This window comes from Akebia trifoliata, chromosome 15 (genome assembly GCF_017979445.1).
Source record: "Akebia trifoliata isolate Shusen 1 chromosome 15, ASM1797944v1, whole genome shotgun sequence".
Classification (NCBI taxonomy): Eukaryota; Viridiplantae; Streptophyta; class Magnoliopsida; order Ranunculales; family Lardizabalaceae; genus Akebia; species Akebia trifoliata.
The window spans coordinates 7,745,252-7,751,277 of NC_141389.1; positions in this window are offsets into that span (position 1 = coordinate 7,745,252).

Sequence of the window (6,026 nt, forward strand, 5' to 3'; positions counted from 1 at the left end):
AATGATTTCTACGTTTTTTTGTTATATTTTCCTAGCGTAACGTGGTTTCTAGATTTTTGTTTGCTTGAGATACCTCATCTGAATTTCTGAAACATGTCTAGTAATAAATAAAAAACATTGGAATATTCATCCCCATCATTGAGAACCATCGCAATTGGGTTGACGATTTGATTAATCAGGCGAGTGTAAAAATGAGGTGTCTACACCTCCCTGGGGCAATTAAAACCCAATCGTACAAAGAACAAAGTTCTCTATCGACAAAACTGAAACCCTCTCTCTCACTCTCATTCTCCCTATTGTTGCAACGACATCTCCCTCGTACGAACGACTGCAACTCTCGACATCGCTGCAACTCCATCTCCCTCGCACGAATGGCTTTAACTCTCAACCTCACTGTTTTGGGCTTTGACGGCTGGCTGGTATATTTGTATACCATGCAACTATTGAACGTATCATCCATAATTTGAAGATTTGTATTATATGTTTATGATAGATTATCATTTTTTTTTGTATAAAATTTTGTTATGCGGGCTTTACAGGTTGTTTGTAATGATCCTTGGACTGCTAAAGAAGATATATTGTTTACTGAGTATGTTAGTTTGCATGGGGAAGGAAGATGGAGTTCAGTGGCCAAGTCTGCAGGTAACCACTCTTGGAACCTTGTACAATCATAGTTGTAAATAAGTTGAATTTCATAGTTGATTATGGCTGCTGAGATTTGGAAACAATAGAAGCAAGGTTTGTAACAAAATCTGAATATAGAACATTTATATAGACTAGTGCCATACTGATAAAGTGGACAATACAACTTGTTATATATATATGGAATGTTAAAGATTTGTTGTTATAGCTAAGCTAGTCTTACTCTTTGGTCTTCTTTCTCTAATATGAGACTCATTCAAAAAATGTCTACTTTTGGTAAATGATTGTGGAGCTACAAATTACCTAGGTAGAGATTCAGAGCAAATATGGCTTGATAACGATGGGTACTACTGCTTATACGTCTTTTATTGTATTTTTATTGGCCTTTGTTTGACTCTTGAGAAATGTATTTAGCACATTGAAGGCAATCCCTTGGACCTAGATGCATTACTTCTTGTTTTCTTTACCTTCATTTGCAAGACTTGAAACAACCCTTCAAGGACTTGAAGGCACTTGACATGGAAAAGGTCATCTCAGACATTGTTAAGAAGATAAAATGAGCACATGTGGCCAGCCTGTCTCAATATATATATATATTTTTGTGTGGCTATCTTACATTTTGATTTATGGGTTGTTTATTGCTTTGTATCATCAAGCTTCGAGAATGGGAAGTGAGGTTTGGTGTAGAATATGATTACTATTGGCTTCCGATTCTATTTTTGTGGTTGGCGCTCTATTGTTAGAGGCGCTCTATTTTTTTTCAGAGTACTCATTGCTACTAACAAATTTGCCAAACTTGACAATATTGACATTGATGTTAGCAGGGTAGTTTCTATTTGATTTCATATGCCTTTTCATTTTATTGTCGATGTGTTCTGTTAATTACCTGCACCGTTCATCGTGTTAATTATTTTTTGGGGAATGTGTTAGTCTTACAAGTGGATTCCAAGCATAATGGAGGGGAAAATAATGATTAAACGCAACAGCTATAAACTCACCAATCATGCTGATTTTTGGTGAATGGGCCATGTAGATATGTGAGTGTTTAAGACTTTAAACCTTATCTCATGTGCAAATTATAATTTTTCAAGCAAATGAAAATTTGAATATAATGCATTCCAACATGTTGAGTCATGTGGGTTCATTGCCAAATATCAGGATTACAGATCCTTTATCCAATCTTTGATAATCCTAATCATCTGATGTGTCACATCATTTGTTGGTAAGAAAGAATATGTTGAATTGTCTAAAAGCAATTCCATGCTTCCGATGGCTAGAATTATTCCAGTTTGCAAATTTTCAGTATAATAGAGCTTCTAGAGGTGACCCATCAAATGACTGATCCCACTACCATGGCATCTTCTCCAAGTGCAAGGAAAATATGGGTTGGAAGTTGGAATAAAAGTAGGACATATTTTATCTTTTACTAAGTATCCATTTTAACCATATCCTACCTTGTGCTATGTTTATTAGGCTATAGGAACAAGCATGGTAGAAATCTAAAATATAAAAATGTTGCCAACCGGACTGACATGAGGACATCTCACTCAAACTCCATTTGGTGTCAGCAAGGAGCCATGGTACTCCAATTAAACGACGCATAGACACCAGTACACCACAAAAAAGGCAATCTAGCTTCTGACAACAGTTTTCCATGCAGAAGAACAGAGTAAGCATTGCATTGTTGTGAGCTTGATTGAAGGTGAAGTTTTGGAGTCGATTGAAAAGTAGACCCTTGTCAAGCATGTTCCCATAGAGAGCTAGTGAAGTGAGGAAGGCACCATGAGTCCATGAACACTGGGCACCTAGTAGAGAGCATAAAGCTAACAAAGAATACAGCAAAAAATGGTTAACTTTGGGCATAACCCATACCTCAATTGGTTCGTGTTCTGCATTGCAACCACAGTCGCAGGTTTGATCCAAGCTTAACCACTAGGGAAAATAAAAGGAAACTAAACGCCGGTGTATTAAAAACTCATATTATTAATTGATCAATAGCACTTAAAACACTTCATATGTAGCCATCCAATCTCTATTCCTTGTGAACTTAAGAAAATAAGAGTTAGTGGTCACAGAAAAAACATGTAAACACATTTGCTGCCATAGAGGTGAATCTGTGTTAGTGGAAACTGGAATTAGAGATGTATGCATTCGTTGACAAGTGAAGTCTTTTGTCAATTGTAAATGAGGAAGATAATTTCTTTCTTTGGTACCTCTCAAGAAACAAATCTCCCACCATTAACAAAAAAACCAGTTGAGGTGGTTGACCATTAAAAAAGTCAAGATGCATTTTATAACACACAATCAACAAGTAATATACATCTAAATAATTTTCAAAGCATCAAGACATCTTTCTAAGGCCATGTGGAAGTAAACAAACAAACTTTGCACATTAAATAAATAAAATAGTTCATTTCCAAAATTTTGAAGATGCCCACACTTGAAGACCATGATAAATACATGTATTTTTCCAAAAAAAAAAAAAAGATAGTCTCTTTACAAAAAGATATACATACATCATTATTGAAGCCTTCCAAAGATCATCCATGTATATTTACTTTCCCACTACTACCACCATCTCAAAATTTCATTACCAAAAAAATAAACACACTACAAAAGTGAAAACAGAAACCCCATCTAGTGCTCTGCTCTAATTGCTTGCAGTTGTTTGTTGGTCTGTTGAAGTCAACTCCTGAAGTGGATCCATTTTCCTTGTTGGTACCAACCTGATTCAAAGGAAGATGTGCTTATGTTTTCAACAATTGAGCAAGTATCATGTGTACTGTATTTTCAATATCAGCTCCATATTAGGAGCCCTCTGCTAAACAAGTAACCAGTGGTATTCCCAAAAGCTAGCTGACCCAGTGTTGAGCATGTCGGATGTACATCTGACAACACACAAATCTATTATTGTTAAACATAACCATAAAACCATAAACAAATGTTTACAACTAACGGTTGAGAGACTGTGTAACAAATCCAAAACATATTTGGCAAGGTACAATACTCATGACATGCAACATTTTATTAAGAAATCATCATGCTCATTACTCATGTGGGCTGCAATTTTATAGGTAATATGACTCATTCCTTTTGACAATCTAAAACTGGGAATCAAGACCTCACTGTCCACAAATAAAAACATACCCACACAGACACATGTAAGATCCTATTAATCAAGAATACATGAATCTCCCATACCATAAAATCTATTGAAAGGGAGAACTATCTCGAACTCACATCCTAAGTGGGACCAAGTCCCACAGATTATGATTGGTTCTGCTCATATTAGCCAGCTTAAGATAAGTGAGAATTAGATTAGTTTGGATGAGTTCTAGTTATACAAGAATATGTTTTTCTCCTTGTATATAAGGTAGTGGGTTGAGAAGAAAAAAATAAACAAAGACATTAGGGGTTGGTTTTGCGAGGTGAAAAAGGACAGGAGAATAAGGTATTGTAGGTTTTTTGGTAAGTAATGTTTTTAGTGCAATCTGGAAAACTAATATGCTTAGATATGGCAACTGATATAGGAATTTGTACATGAGTCCTCGTTTCCTGAAATCCATTAAATAGATATGGAGACTTGTTAACCACTTTCATATCTTCATGGTGCTTAGTTTTATATTGTTGGGCTAGATATCAACTTTGTAATAAACAAAATGAAACCTCCAATATGCAAAGTTTATACAAGAAAACTTCCAAAATTAATGTGGTGATTAGACATATGCTGAGAAAATTTAAGCATCCAGGTATCATGTTGATGATACCATCACCTCATTTATTAAAATTGACGAAAATAAACAAATAGTGAAAAATTGTAATACCTCTATTGATATGTCTGTATCAACTCTTGGACCAGGCATAAAAGAATTCACAAACCAAGGTGGGGACTTCCATGCTGAAGGAGATTCAAGCCCTCTCTTGAAACCAGGGGAGTTACCAAATCTATGAGAAAAAAATAATCACAGATGCACACCATAAGAAGCACAACCATGTATCATTGGTATTGTTCTAATCGAAATTCCTCAAAAAAAGAAATTTCTCAACTACCCAACAAACAAAAAAATTCAGTATTTCCTGAAATGAGTGTTTCAATTTCGATTCACTATTTTCGAAGTGGGCATCTTGATTTCTAATTGAAATTCCTCAAAAATAGAAATTTCTAAATTACCTAACAAACAAAAAAATTCAGTATTTCCTGAAATGGGTGTCTCGATTTTGATTCACTGTTTTGAAGTGGGTATATCGATTTCTAATCGAAATTCCTCAAAAATGAAAATTTCTGAACTATCCAACAAAAAAAATTCAGTTTTTCTTGAAATGGGTGTCTCAATTTCGATTCAATTCGTCAGAAAAATATGATTTTTTTAGCTACCGAAATCAAAATTCAGAATTTTCTGAAATAGGCATCTAGATATGAAACAAATGCATATATATTAATTAAAATCATAACATGATCCGAATCAGAAAATAAATAACCCAAAAAATTAAATTGAAAAAAAAAATCCTAAATAATTTCGAATTTTTTGTCTTCATAAAATCGGAAATCAAATCACAATATATAATTATTTCGCAGAATAATTCCATGACAGTGTTTGAGATTTAATAAATTCTAAAAAAAAAACTTATAGTTCTGTCAACTACAAAGAGAGTTGCAACGAGGTCAAAAGTTGTAGCCATCCATGCGAGGGAGATGGAGTTGTAGCCGTTCCTGCAAGGGAGATGGAGTTGCAGCTAGAGTGAGAGAATGAGAGAATAAGAGAGTGAGAGAGTGAGAGAGATGGTTTCAGTGAGGTAGTTGTGAGAGTGAGAGTGAGAATGAGAGAACGAGAGAGAGGATTTCAACTGTAAGAAGATAAGAGTTTTGTCGAGTTCTATCGAGAAAATGAGAGAGTGAGAACTCTCTGTTTTGTTTCGATTTTAAAGAGACAGGGAGGTAGCATTAATTATTGAAAATTATACGGATGGCGCTGTAAATATTACTTAAGTTATAAGTTAAACGTTAAATCGTGAGAGATTGAATATCATTCGTCCGATCTCTTTATATCCAACGATTGAAAAATGTTTGTTAAACAATAAGGCACCAAACGCCTCCCATACATATATATAGGGTCTCGTTCAACACCCTATGCTTTACCCTACACTTTACCCTATGTGTTTTGTCCTACATGGGTTAGAAGTTTTGGAATAGGCTGATTTTTGGTGACGATGATCTCTATGGTGAGAAGATCATTCTCACCAAAAAATCAGCCCATTCCAAAACTTCTAATCCCATAAAAAATGATTTACAAAAAATGGATGGTCCACAAATTTTCAACTTGTAAACATGGGGCTAGAAATTTCGGAATGAGTTGATTTTTGGTAAGGAAGATTTTCTAATCGTA